Source organism: Mustelus asterias, chromosome 14 (assembly GCF_964213995.1).
Source record: "Mustelus asterias chromosome 14, sMusAst1.hap1.1, whole genome shotgun sequence".
Taxonomy (NCBI): domain Eukaryota; kingdom Metazoa; phylum Chordata; class Chondrichthyes; order Carcharhiniformes; family Triakidae; genus Mustelus; species Mustelus asterias.
The window spans coordinates 89,261,929-89,276,785 of record NC_135814.1 but is presented as its reverse complement, the minus strand read 5'-3'; the positions used below and the strand labels follow the sequence as shown (position 1 = coordinate 89,276,785).

Below are 14,857 nucleotides of genomic sequence, written 5' to 3'. Positions count from 1 at the left end.
CAATAGCAAAATCAGTCTGACTTGTCAAGACTGCAGTATCCAAATAGACCGACAAAATGCAACTGCTTACAAAAGCAACATTTAAAAAAAAGTTCTCGTCAGTTACTATAATCCGACATGGCAAGGAATTCTGGTTTGCAAACCAGGAATTCCAGTTGACAGTAATCTCTGCAATTCAGAACATCCTGCCAATCTGCAGAGCGCTGTGTCTGCATTCCTCCTTTCTACAGAGAAATACATTGAACAGAAGCACCGAGCACAGCCACTAGTCACAGAACGCGGGCAGTGGACAGGTGTGGAACAATGGTATGAGATGAATAAAGCCTTACATTTACTTAGTGCCTTTCACAACTTCAAGACGTCCCAAGGCTGTTTACAGTCAATGAAGTATTTTTGAAGTGTTGTCACTGCTGCAGAGTGGGAAAGTCAAATTGCAAACTCCCACAAACAGCAATGAGATAAATGACCAGTTTTAGTGGCTTTGGCTGAACGTTAAATACTAACAAAGGACACGGGGAGGTTCCTATTGCTCTTCTTCCAATAGTGTTCAGGGATTTTTTTACCTCCACCTCAGGGAGGGGTTTCAATGTCTCATTCAAAAAACAGCACCTCCAACAGTGCATCATTCCTTTCTCTCCTTACAGATGCTGCCAGACCTGCTGAGATTTTCCAGCGTTTTCTCTTTTGGTTTCAGATTCCAGCATCCGCAGTCATTTGCTTTCATCCAGTGCATCATTCCTTCAGTACTACACTCAACTTGCAGCCGAGAGAGAAAGAGGGAAAGGCAGAGAGAGGGGGCGAGTGAGAGACAGGAAGGTCTCCACTTACAACCCTGTTTGTGGTTTTAGCTTAAATTATGGTTTCAGTTCGATGACGCAACCTAAAACCTCACGAACTAGGGTGTGAGAGAAAAGACGCTGTGAGAAACAGTTACAGGAAAAGAAATCCTCACATCAGCAATAAAGATAGAAATTATATTATCCATAGTACCACAGAAACCCTACAGTGCAAAAGGGGGCCATTCGGCCCATCAAGTCTACACTGACTCTCTGAAAGAGCATGTTACCCAGGCCCATCTACTCTATCCCCATTATTTACCAGGCTAATCCACCTAATCTACACGTCTTTGGACTGTGGGAGGAAACCGGAGCGTCCGGAAGAAACCCACGCAGACATGGGAAGAGCGTGCAAACTCCACACAGACAGTCACCCAAGACCGGAATCGAACTCAGGTCCCTGTGCTGTGAGGTAGCAGTGCTAACCACTGTGCCACCCATCCTTTGAGATTTTACTCAGTGAAGGCTTCTCATGCACAGTGTAAAGGGTATTACTCTCTAAGGGACTCATCACTCAACACGTACACTTATCTGCTAATGAAGCCTTTATATTGGTTTACAATCAAATCAAAGTCTACCCAACTGGAGTAATGTATTTGAAGTGACATTTTGCATATCAGCCTTAATATCAGCACAGGCAACAATCAACTGTGAAGTGATCAGCTACAGATCACAGATGGCGAAAATATACAGACTTTTACCTGGAATTTCCACTTCTCATAGTCTCCTGAGACGTCAGTGAAAAGTTGGTGGAAATTCAGGAGCAATGGCACTTAGTAGTTGCACTGGCTTTATGGAATTCGTGCTGAGGTTACATAAGAGGAACCGAGTCAGAAATTCTATCTCACCATGACTTGAAATGTCACCAAACCCCGCAGGGGATAGATAGAGTGAACGTTCAAAGACTATTTCCTCGGGTGGATGGAGCTATTACAAGGGGGCATAACTATAGGGTTCGTGGTGGGAGATACAGGAAGGATATCAGAGGTAGGTTCTTTACGCAGAGAGTGGTTGGGGTGTGGAATGGACTGCCTGCAGTGATAGTGGAGTCAGACACTTTAGGAACATTTAAGCGGTTATTGGATAGGCACATGGAGCACACCAGGATGATAGGGAGTGGGATAGCTTGATCTTGGTTTCAGATAAAGCTCGGCACAACATCGTGGGCCGAAGGGCCTGTTCTGTGCTGTATTGTTCTATGTTCTAATCTGACAGCTTTTACCATGAGTAAACACAATTTTGCCCCCACCCTCCTGAAGGTGCTTTGTCCTCTCATGCCTGGCCCAATCCTTCATGTGTGCATTGATAGCCTATTCAACTGTGGAAAGCATTGCAGGTGACCCTAACCCTGTCCTCACCTAATATCACAAATACAAGATTCACTGGGCAGTCACCCACAGTCAGGATGCCTGGCTCACTTTCCCTTCACGTTTGAATGCTGTGGTCTTTTTGCACTTCAGATCGTAAAGACTTATCTCCAGTCAGGTTTCGCTGTTTATGCATTAATTTTGGAGCCCGATCACACGTAGATTATAAATAAGAAGAGTTGCTACACTGCTATAATGCTACAAGCGCAGAGTTAAAAATTGCACTCCACGTGTGGAAGGGTTTATTTTTGAACATAAAGCATGGCAGGTGTGTAAACAGAATGTTGGAGGTGTCAGGAATTTCAACCTCATGGGGCTAACCTGAATTCACTCTCAGAAGTAAATCTCCATTTGATGAATCATTCAGACACTGTTACAGGCCATCTGGCCTACCTACTCCATACTGGGTTTTATACTCCACACGAGATTCCTCCAGCTTGAATTAACTTCCAACAATGCCACCGACACCCTCCACTCATTATTCCCCTATTACTTTCCTCTCCTTTCATGAACCAAGCTTCCCTTAAAATATAGAGAAGAGTATCCTAAATGGGTAAGATCAGTAAGGAGAGGTAGAGACTGGCTAACAGTTTTGCCCACGCCCCACACAATTACTGATCCTTTATCCTCAAGGTGATGGAATAGAGGCTCACAAGGACTGCCTTACCATCCCACACTCTGGCGATAAATTGTCAGTGGACGATAGCACCACAGGCCATTCACAACCAGGCTCAGGCACCCGGTGTCTCACTGGCTCCAGCCCTGGCTCAGTAGATAGCACTTTCACCTCAGAGTTAGAAAGTTGTGAGTTCAGATCTCACTCCAGAGCACAAAACCTGGGCAGACCTGTCAGGGAAGTGCTGTTGGAAGTGCCATCTTCTGGACGAGGTGTTAAAGTGAGATTCCGGATGTCTTCTCAAGGTGGGTGTAAAAGATCCCACGGCACTGTTTTGTAAAAAAAAGCAGGGGTGTTCTTCCCAGTCTTGGCCATAGTCTATCACTTAACCAACACATCAACAAAGCAGATGGTCATTATCACATTGTTGTTTGTGGGAGCCTGTTGTGGGGCAGATTGACAAAGTCAGGCACCCTGCAAAGACCCTAATGCATCAGGCCCCAATGGAGAAGGCTGACACAGGAACAATACATCCTGATGTTATAAATTTTGCAATCATCCTTCAGTGGAACATTCTGGAGTCACAGGTGTAGCCATCACTTTGACTGAATAAATTATACATTGAATGTAAAACATTGATGTTCAATCCCTCGGGCCATAGCTGGGAAATTATAGCTTCTGAGTGAGAAGGGACAAAATCGACCAGGGCGCCACTCCTGAGCTGGATACACTGACCTCTAAATGCTACAGGCCTGAGGATAAGGTGAGGGCAGAAGGTATGACTTGGAGCCCCCACACAATCGACTAGCCATGGTAGCTTTCTAGCTCAAGTTAAAAAGTTGTGGGTTCAAGACCCCACTCCAGAGATTTGACAAAATAATCTGGATTTTTTAAAAAAACATTCATGGGACGTGGGCATCAAGGACAGATTTATTGCCCATCCCTAATTGCCCCGGGGAATTAAAGTTTATTTATTAGTCACAAGTAAGGCTTACATTAACACTGCAATGAAGTTACTGTGAAATTCCCCTAGTCGCCACACTCCAGCGCCTGTTTGGGTCAATGCACCTAACCAGCACGTCTTTCAGGCTGAGAGAGGAAACCGGAGCACCCGGAGGAAACCCACGCAGACACGGGGAGAACGTGCAAACTCCACACAGACAGTGACCCAAGCCAGGAATCGAACCTGGGTCCCTGGCGCTGTGAGGCAGCAGTGCTAACCACTGTGCCACCGTGCCGCCCACATTGAGCCACCGACACTCCAAAGCAGTACTAAGAGAATGCTGTATCATTGGAGGTGACAATTTGGTGGATATATAAGCAGGGAATTTGCCTGCCCTCAAGTGGATGGAAAAGATCCTAGGGCACTATTTCAAATAGGCGCAGAGATGTTGTCCCAGGTGTACTGATCAATATTTATCCTCCAAAGATCATTAGCACAGATTATCTGGCCACAATTTCATTCTTGTTTATATGACCCTGCTGTACATCAGTTGACTGTCCTGTCACTACATTGCAACAAACCAGATTTCAAAACGACATGGTGGCACAGTGGTTAGCACTGCTGCCTCACAGTGCCAGGAGCCTGGGTTCGACTCCTGACTTGGGTCACTTGGAGTTCGTACACTCTCCTCGTGTCTGCGCAGATTTCCTCCAGGTGCTTTGGTTTCCTCCCACAGTCCAAAAATGTGCAGGTTGGGTTGACTGGCCATGCTAAATTGCCACTTAGTGTCGGGGGGGCTAGCAGAGTAAATACGTAGGGTTACGGGGATGGGGGTTGGGTGGGATTGTGGTCTGCGCAGATTTGATGGGCCTAATGGCCTCCTTCTGCACTGTAGGGATTCTATGAAAATGACTTCATTGGTTGTGAAGCCCGTTTGGGATGTTCTGAGGTTGTGAAAGGTGCTGTATCAATGCTGCTGTAACGTAGGAAACTCGGCCACCAACTTGCGCACAGCAGGACTCCACAAACAGCAATGAAATAAATGACCAGATGATCAGTGTTAGTGATAATTATTTGGGGGATAAACATTGGCCCCAGGACATCAGGGATATATATCTCACCAACTCTTTCCTCTGAATAGCGACATGGGATTTTTGACATACACCTGAGATGGTTTAACACCTCAACCAACATCGACCAACCCTGTACTGAGGAAGTACACAAAATCCCATCTACTCCTTGAGCTAGATTCAGTGGCATTTTTCTTAAACTGCTGCTCAGTGTGTGTGAAAATATACCCAGCTCTATGCCACACTCATCAATTTGTCAGAATCTGGACAGAGGGGGGCAGAAAGGCAAGTGTTTGGCAGAAAGCGGTGAGGGTAAGTGGGGGATCGGGTGGGGGTCTGAAATTTCATGCTGCGGGAAATCAGTGTAAACTCAGACCTTTGTGAATCCATTAGTGCAGCTTGGGGGCAACCTGATCTGCAGCTCGCCTGTCAGGGATAATGGATAATCAGATTGCAATCAGCCGACTGTAATCTAAAGCCAGCAGGTGAGGAAAGAAGAGCAAACTAAAGCACAGCAACACTGCTGGTCCAGCCATCGGGAACTCAAGAGGTGCAGACATGCAGCATTGCGGCAAATCTGTGCGGAGACAGCAACAACTTGCATTTGTATAGCACCTTAACGTAGTAAAACATCCCAACATACTTCACAGATGCATTATCAAGTAAGTGTGACCCTGATACCTGTAAGGGAATATTTAAGTCAGGTGACTAAAAGCTTTGTTCAAGGTAGATTTGATGACACGTCTTAAAGGAAGCAAGGCAGAGAGGTTTCGGGAGGGAGTTCCAGAGTTTAAAGATAAGTCCCATAACCTCATATCTGAATAATTCTATGGAAATCCCATCCCAAAGGCAGCTGACACTTTTCATTTATTGACACAACTTTCCCTGCCAAATTCATGCAAACCTCCACTCCAAACCTTTTCTCCTTTCGGTTATTTATAGAGTCACCACGCTGATTACTCGGGAGTGAGCCGAGTACAGAGTCAAGTTTACTGCAATGCAATGCACTAACAGCAGACATTTCTGGATGAATTGTGTCACTGTATTTGATGCTTGGACAGCAGGTCTGAGGTAGTGGTGCCCCTGTTATGCTGCCCTTTGTCCCCATGTTTACATTAAATCCCAGAGCACCTTCTCACAGCACAGTTCCCTGAGGATGCACCTCTGAAAACATTCAAATTCGGGGCTAGAAGGGTTAATTACTAGGCTTGGTTACAAAGACTAGGCTTGTATTCTCTTGCCTTTAGAAGATTGAGGTATTTAAGATGATTAAAGGATTTGATAGGGCCAACAGAAAGAAACCATTTCCTTCAGTGGGGAAGTTCAGGACAACAGGGCATAATCTTAAAATTACAGCTAGGCCATTCAGAGGTGACATTAGGAAGCACTTCTTTACAGAAAGGGTGGTGGAAATCTGGAACTGTTTCGCTAAAACGCTGTGGATGCTGGTGATCAAATGAAAATTTTACAGCTGCGATTTATGTTAGGTTATTTTAGGTACTAAGGAATATGAAACCAAAGCAAGTATTTCAATCTAATTGACTAGTGAAATGGGCTGAATGGCCTCCTCCTGTTCCTATAAATTAAATTATTGCTTTTATTGTGACCCAGAAGAGAAGAGAGATCCTGTCTTTGGGAAGGGAGGATGATCTTCTGGACAATCTAGTGGATAATAAGCTCCGCCATTGGACCTGACTGGATGACAGTGGCTATAAAGGTCCAACATTTGGATAGCCTGGAACATCCTGTTTCATTCTGAGCACCAAACCTCAGGAACCCCAACCCTAGTGCTGGCCTTGGAAGGGGTGCCAGGAAAGTTCACCGGAAAAACAGGTGAGCTCCAAAGGTTACACTTTCGAGAATAAGATGCACAAAATTGGCTTGTGTTCCATGAGTTTAGAAGGCTGAAGAGTGACCTGACTGAGGTGTTTTAAATGTTAATAGGGTAAATATAATTATTTCCTGTGGTGGGGGAATCCAGAACAAAAGGACATAACCTTAAAATTAGAATTTGGCCTTTTGGAGGTGTAATCAGGAACACTTTATCACATATATCTTACTGGAAATCTGGAACTCCAAAGGCTGTGGATGGTGGCTCAACTGAAATCTTCAAGATCAAAAATTAAAAAGAAACAGACAAAGACTTGCATTTATAAAGCATCTTTCACAGCCTCTAGATGTGCCAACGTGTTTTACAGCCAATGAAGTACTTTTGTAGTGAAAGCGCTTTTCTAATGTTGGAAATATGCCAGCTAATTTGTACATAGCAAGCTCCCATAGACAGCCATGAAGTAATGACCAGATAATCATTTTTCGCTGATATTAAGTGAGGGACAATTATTGGCCAGGACACTTAAGCCAACACCCCTGCTCTTCTTTGAGTATGCATATCGACACAGACTCCAAGTGGAGAGGATCTCCAAGAAGATCGCGCATATCGACACAGACATCAAGCGTCTTTGAGTGCCATGGAATTATTTACATTCATTTGAGAGAGCAAATGAGGCAGCGCCAACAGTGCAGCCAGCACTCTGTCAGTATTGGAGTATCAACTTCCATTTTTGTGCTTTAGTCTCTGGAGTGGGGCTTGACCCTACAACCTGCTGACTCAGAGATGAGTGGTGCTACCAAATGAGCCATGGCAATATGGTAATAATCTAATTGAATGATGGAACAGAAAGGCTTCTTCCTGTTCTTATATCTCAATCTCAAATCCAAGATCTTTATCATCTAGGCCAAGGGCAGCAAGTGCATGGGTACACCATCACTCCAGGTTTCCCTCCAAGTCACACACCATTCAGACCAGGAGGCATATCACCAATTATCCATCATCACTGGCTCAAAGTCCTGAAATCCTGATGTGACAGCATTGTGGAGTATCTTTACCATACAGACAACAGTGTTTGAATATGGAGGGTCCACCAGCACATTCTCAAGAGTAATCAAGTATGGGAAATAAATGCCAGCCTTCCCAGTGACATCCATATCCTCAGAATATTAATAAAATTAAATCCAGATGAGAGTGGGCAGGAGCCCGATGAAAAGTGTGTGTAGTTAGTTGGCTGTGAAGAGGATCTGTTTGGGCTGTAAAGCCATCCCGGGTTGATTAGCTGCAGAGATCAAGTGTCTGAGGTCAGGCAGCCATGTTTGAGAGAGATGCGGGGAGAGAGAAAACAAGATAGGGAGTAAAACCATCACTACATCAAATGACCGTTGTGTGACTGGACATAACAGGCTCTGTGGAATACATGCCCCAATGGACTTTCTATCTTCACTTTTCTCTGTCAGTAAGCTGTGTGCTGCAGTAAATCACTGTCCTCACTGTGAATAGAGTCACAGGTGAATACTTATCCCCCTATAGTACCATTCTACACCAAGCCAGCACATATATAGTTGATGCAGGCCTGGTAACAAGCTCTCTCAGCTCTGCCACCCTTGCCAAATCTGCAGAATGAGCCACAATTAAACTGGTTCAAATTTTATATGTAAAAAAAAATCAATCATGATGACAGCTGTTAGTATTTCTTGGACAGATCTCTTTGATAAGGAAGCATCAACACATTGAGATTGTTTGTGACACTGCACGAGAGTGGGACTGATAGGCAAATAATGTCATTATATATCATTATATATTGATGACCTAGACCCGAGTGCACAGGGCAGAATTTCAAAATTTGCAAACAACACAAAACCTGGAAATGTTGTGAATAGTGAGCAGCATAGTGATAAACTTCAAGAGCACAGGTTGGTGGAAAAAGTGGACAACTGGTAGATTAAATTGAATGCAGAGAAGTGTGAAGTGATTAATTTCAGTAGAAAGAACAAGGAGAGGCAATATAAATTAAAGAATACAATTCTAAAGTGCTGGCAGGAGCAGAGGGACCTGGGGGGATATGATACCAAATCAGTGAAAGTGGCAGCACACACTGAGAAAACAGTAAACAGAATCCTGGGCTTCATAGATACAGAGAGTACAAACACAAGGAGGTTATGATAAACCTATATGAAACACTAACTCAGTCTCAATTGGAGTACTGTATCTAGTTCTGAGCATCATACTTTGGAAAGATGTGGAGGGTGTGAGTTTGCAGAAAAGATTCAGAAGAGTGATTCCAGGGAGGAGGGACTTCATTTACAGGATAGGTTGGAGAATCTGGTTCTATAACACTTGGAGAAGAGCAAATTTTAAAAAGATTTGAAAGACATTCCCGTTGGTGGAAGGATGCAGAAGACCATAGAATCCCTACAGTGCAGGAGGTGGCCAGTCTATCAAGTCTGCACCAAATCTCTGACAGAGCATCTTATCCAAGCTCATCCCCACGCATTTACCATGGTTAATCCACCTAACCTACGCATCTTTGGCCGGTTGGAGGAAACCGGATAAAGCCGCAGACACAAGGAGAATGTGAAAACTCCACCCAAGGCTGGAATTGAACCTCAATCCCTGGCGCTGTGGGGAAACAGTGCTAACCACTGTGCCACCAACACCGATTAGAGGTGATTAGCAAAAGAAGGAACAGTAACATGAAGAAAAATATGTGACGCAGGGAGTGGTTGGGAGCTGGAAGGCACTGCCTGATTGTGTGGTGGAGGTAGATTCAAATGAGGCCTTAAAAAAAATTGGATAATTATCTGTAGATGAAGATTTTGCAGTGCTACTTGGAAACATTGGGGGGCGTGGGACAAGATATCTCTTACAGAGTTAGCATGGACACAAACTGAATGGCCTCCTGTGCTATTTTCATTCTATTAAACCTCACAACACCAGGTTAAAGTCAATCAGGTTTATTTGGAATCACGAGCTTTCGGAGCGCTGCTCCTTCATCAGGTGAGTGCTACCTGATGAAGAAGCAGTGCTCCGAAAGCTCGTGATTCCAAATAAACCTGTTGGACTTTAACCTGGTGTTGTGAGACCTCTTACTGTGCCCACCCCAGTTCGATGCCAGCATCACCACCTCATTCTATTAAAGGCACTGTAAAGGTATTTGGAAACTGGATCTTTAATAAAAGTGCTGACTACTACAAATTCTTACTGGGGCCAGCACAAAGTAAAACTCTGAAACAGGCTGAGATTAATTTGCTGAATACCTTAATATAACTCAATCTGGATAATTAATACTACAGATACAACAGCAAGGATTAGTGGCAGATATTTGTGGTTTGTAGATTGTTTGTACCCAGGGTTTCGAGCAATATGGGAGAGGAGCACATGTGAATGGAGTTGAGGTATGGATCAATCATCATCAGCAGAATGTGGAACAGATTTGAAGGAATTAATTACCATCTTCGGTTTCTAAATTCCTCATTTTCTTTTCCCTGCTAATGGCACTGACAAGTATGGTTCCACAGGTACTGGGGACCGTTCAATATCACACGCCAACAACTGATGTTTCCCAAGTGGCCAGGCAATAGCACATTAAACTGCCAACTGCATCATAAGCCAGTGAGATCTTCATAAACCAGCATTCATGTATGAGCACAATGCAACAAGTCACTGGATAGTAATTGACAGCAGCAAACCTAACTGGGCGGCACGGTAGCACAGTGGTTAGCACTGCTGCTTCACAGCTCAAGGGACCTGGGTTCGATTCCCGGCTTGGGTCACTGTCTGTGTGGAGTTTGCACATTCTCCTCGTGTCTGCGTGGGTTTCCTCCGGGTGCTCCGGTTTCCTCCCACAGTCCAAAGATGTGCGGGTTAGGTTAATTGGCCATGCTAAATTGCCCCTTAGTGTCCCGGGATGCGTAAGCTAGAGGGATTAGCGGGTAAATATGTAGGGATGTAGGGCCTGGGTGGGATCTTGGTCGGTGCAGACCCGATGGGCCGAATGGCCTCTTTCTGCACTGTAGGGTTTCTATGATTTCTAACTGATTTTGCCCCTTCCTTAACCCAGGGGCACTGAGGCTAAGGTCAGGGAATCGAGCCTAGGTCTGTTGGTCTGTTCTGGTAACCTGTGGAGGTCTCTATGATTATGAGGAGCAGATTTGGTAGGGTAGACAGAGAAAATGTTTCCACCTGTGGGGCGACCAAAACCAGATGTCGTAAATACAAGTTAGTCACTAATAATTAGTGAATTCAGGAAAAATTCATTTACCCAAAAGGTGGTTAGAATGTGGAACTCACTACCACAAGTACTTGAGGCAAATACCACTGATGTATTTAAAGATAAGCTAGATAAACATATGAGGAAGAATATAACGCTATGCTGACGGTGTTAGATAGATAGTGGTGGGAGGAAGCTCACGTGGTGCGAAAACACTGGTATAGACATGTTGGGATAAATGGTCTGTTTCTGAGCTGAACACTCACTGTGGTACGTAAGAGTCTACCCTGAGACACTGCTGTGTCGTACCAATTTACTATACTCCTTATACACATATGACTGTGTGGCCAAATTCCCCTCCAATTCGATTTTCAGGTTTGCTGATGACACCACCGTAATGGGTTGGATCTCAAACAATGACGAGACAGAGTACAGGAATGAGATAGAGAATCTGGTGAACTGGTGCGGCAACAATAATCTCTTCCTCAATGTCAACAAAATGAAGGAGATTATCAGCGACTTCAGGAAGCGTAAAGAAGAATATGCCCCTGTCGACATCAACGGGGACAAAGTAGAAAGGGTTGAGAGCTTCAAGTTTTTAGGTGTCCAGATCACCAACAACCTGTCTTGGTTCCCCCATGCTGACACAACAGTTAAGAAAGCCCACCAACGCCTCTACTTTCTCAGAAGACTAAGGAAATTTGGCATGTCAGCTACGAATCTCACCAACTTTTACAGATGCACCATAGAAAGCATTCTTTCTGGTTGTATCACAGCTTGGTATGGCTCCTGCTCTGCCCAAGACAGCAAGGAACTACAAAAGGTCGTGAATGTAGCCCAATCCATTCCGCAAAGCAGCCTCTCATCTGTTGACTCTGTCTACATTTCCCACTGCCTCAGCAAAGCGGCCAGCATAATTAAGGACTCCATGCACCCTGGACATTCTCTCTTCCACCTTCTCCCTTTGGGAAAAAGATACAAAAGTCTGAGGTCACGTACCAACCGACTCAAGAACAGCTTCTTCCCTAGGGCTGTCAGACTTTTGAATGGACTTACCTTGCATTAAGTTGATCTTTCTCTACACCCTAGCTATGACTGTAACCTTACATTCTGCACTCTCTCATTTCCTTCTCTATGAGGAATTCGCCTCTCCCTGGAGATCACATGGTCTGGAATGGGGGGGTGGGGGTGAGTTAATAGGTTGTGATGAACAAAGCATCGTAGCTGTGAGGGACAGCTCGGTGGATAGGATATTAGTATGTAGATAGGCTGGAAAATTGGGAGGGGATCCTGGATTCAGGATTCAATCCTGGACCGGGGAGCGGCGCGGGCTTGGAGGGCCGAAGGGCCTGTTCCTGTGCTGTATTGTTCTTTGTTCTTTGTTCTATGAATGGTATGTTTTGTCTGTATAGCGCGCAGGAAACAATACTTTTTACTGTATGTTAATACATGTGACAATAATAAATCAAATCAAAAATTTGGGGAAGCCATGTGACTTACTGTAACCCTCTTATAAAAGTAAGGAAGTCTGGAATTTAAAATGCACATTGAATGACTCCTGGATGTCACATTTGCTTTCCAGCAAATGAAGGGCTTTTGATGTGGAGTCAGTGTTGAAATGTAGGAAATGAAGCAGCCAAATTGGACATGCCAAGCAATTTGATCACGACCAGATAATCTATTCTTGTGATGTCAATTGAGGGATAAATATTGTTAAGAGTTAACTCTACTGCTACTCTTTGAAATAATGCCATGGGATCCTTTTGCAATTATCTGAGCGAGCAGAATTTTATTCTAAAGTGGAAATTGAACCAAAACCACCTGACTCAGCAGAACGCTACCCATTGCACCATATCTCACTGTAACAACTCCTTAATACCCAATCCAAGTAAAAGTATGACCTGTAATGGTTTGGTTTCTCTTCCCAATCCCACACCAATGGGTGGCACGGTGGTTAGCACTGCTGCTTCACAGTGCCAGGGACCCAGGTTCGATTCCTGGCTTGGATCACTGTCTGTGCAGAGTCTGCACATTTTCCCCGTGTCTGCGTGGGTTTCCTCCAGATGCTCCAGTTTCCTCCCACAGTCTGAAAGACGTGCTGTTTAGGTGCACTGGCCATGTTAAATTCTCCCTCAGTGTATCCAAACAGGCGCCGGTGTGTGGCAACTAGGGGATTTTCACAATAACTTCACTGCAGTGTTAAGGTAAGCCTACTTGTGACACTAGTTAATAAACTTTAACTTTGGAGTCACCCAAGGAATTATCCTTGGCCCCCTTCTATTTCTCATTTACATGCTGCCCATCAGTGACATGATCCAAAAACACATCAAGTTCCATGTATACAGTGATGACACCCTGCTCCAACTGAATACCAACTCTCTCAAACGCCCAGCTGCCTCTGGTTTGTTAACTTGTCAGACATACAGCCCTGGATGAGCTGAAATTTCTTCTAATTAAACGCTGTGAAGATCAAAGCTGTTGCCTATGATTTCTGTCACAAACTCCATTGTCTTGTCACCAACTCCCACCCGTTCCTGGCCATTATCTGAGGCTGAAGTAGACGATTTGCAACCTTGGCATCCTATCTGACCCAAGATGAGCTTCTGACCCCATACCTGCTTTGTCACCAAGAATGCCTATTTCCAACTCCTAATATCACCACCACCAATCTGGTCTCACCTTATATGCTGTTGAAATCCTCATTCATGCTTTCACTACCTCCAGACTATTTTGAAGGTCCCTTGGATGGCCTCTCACCCTAAATAAACAAGCTCATTCAAAACTGTTGTCTGTATCATAAGTCTCATTCACCCATTATCCCTATGCTTACTGACCTATATTGGCTGAATCCGGCAACACAAAATTTTAGATTCCCTATCCCTCTACAATGACACACCTCCATGTCACTGTACCCTCCTCCTTACCTACAACCTTCCGGAATATATGTGCCCCTCAATTCTGACTGATGAATGAGAAATGAGATAATTTAAACATACAAGGTTGTTTGGGGGGTTAGAGAGGGTAACTGTTGGGAGGATGTTTCCACTCATGGGAAAGTGACCAGAGAGCATAGTCATAGAAATGAGGCGGTGCTCATTTAAAAAGGATCTAGGGAAGAATTTCTTCTCTCAAAGATGGTGAATCTTTGGAATTTTTTGCCCCAGGAAGCTGTGGAGGCAGAGTCTTTGAACACTTTCAAGGTGCAGATCGAATTATTTAATCAGTAGGGGAATTAAGAGTTGCTGAGAAAGACAGGAAAATGTCTTCTAATTAAACGCCCCCCCCATCCCTGATTTTATTTACTCCACCACTGGGGAGCCATGCCTTCAGTTGCCAAGACCCCAAGTTCTGGAACTTCCTTCCAAAACCTCATCTTCCTCTCCACAAAATCCACCTCTGACCAACTGTCCCCAATATCTCCTGAGGTGGCTGGTTGTCAGATTGGGTTTGAATTCACTCCTGTGAAATGAGGGGCTACATTTTAAAAAGAGGGGGAGAATGCTTTTATATAATGCCTTTCAAGGCCAATTTTGAAGTGTAGGAAAGATTTCAGAGACTATATAAATAAATGTAAGCTGTTGTTCGTCTGGCTGCAAATCTGAAATCCACTCATTGGGACAGAGCAGAAAGGTGTTGAATTAACTACTTCAAAGATGTCTCTGCAATGCCGCTCTGAGGCGACTGCTCAGACACACAGGCGGGAACTGACCTCAAACACCCGCCCCGCCCCCCGTGTCAGCGCGCTCCGTGCGGCGTGACGTAGCACGCCGTGCACGCCCCAATCGCCAATCAGCGCACAGCGGAGAGCAGCGTCACGCGGAGCAGCTGCTTGAGCGCTGCCCCGCCCCGCCCCGCCCCCACAGCGTCGCGTGCAGTTTCCCCTCCTCCCCCGTTCCACACCCACCTTCCCCCTCCCCCACCCATCTCCTCCCCCAACCCAGCCTTCCCCAACCACTTCCACCCCTCCCCCATCCACACCCACCC

The 14,857-nt window shown here is 44.9% G+C and overlaps 1 long non-coding RNA gene across 1 annotated transcript in view; it reads left to right on the top strand.

The window, feature by feature from the left end:
• The window catches only part of LOC144503867 (uncharacterized), a 208,978-nt gene extending 196,735 nt beyond the window's left edge, over window positions 1-12,243 (top strand). Inside the window, exon 2 of the long non-coding RNA XR_013499565.1 lies at window positions 12,131-12,243. This is a non-coding gene — a long non-coding RNA (uncharacterized LOC144503867). The remainder of the gene's footprint in view (window positions 1-12,130) is intronic.
• The last annotated feature ends 2,614 nt before the right edge of the window (window positions 12,244-14,857 follow it).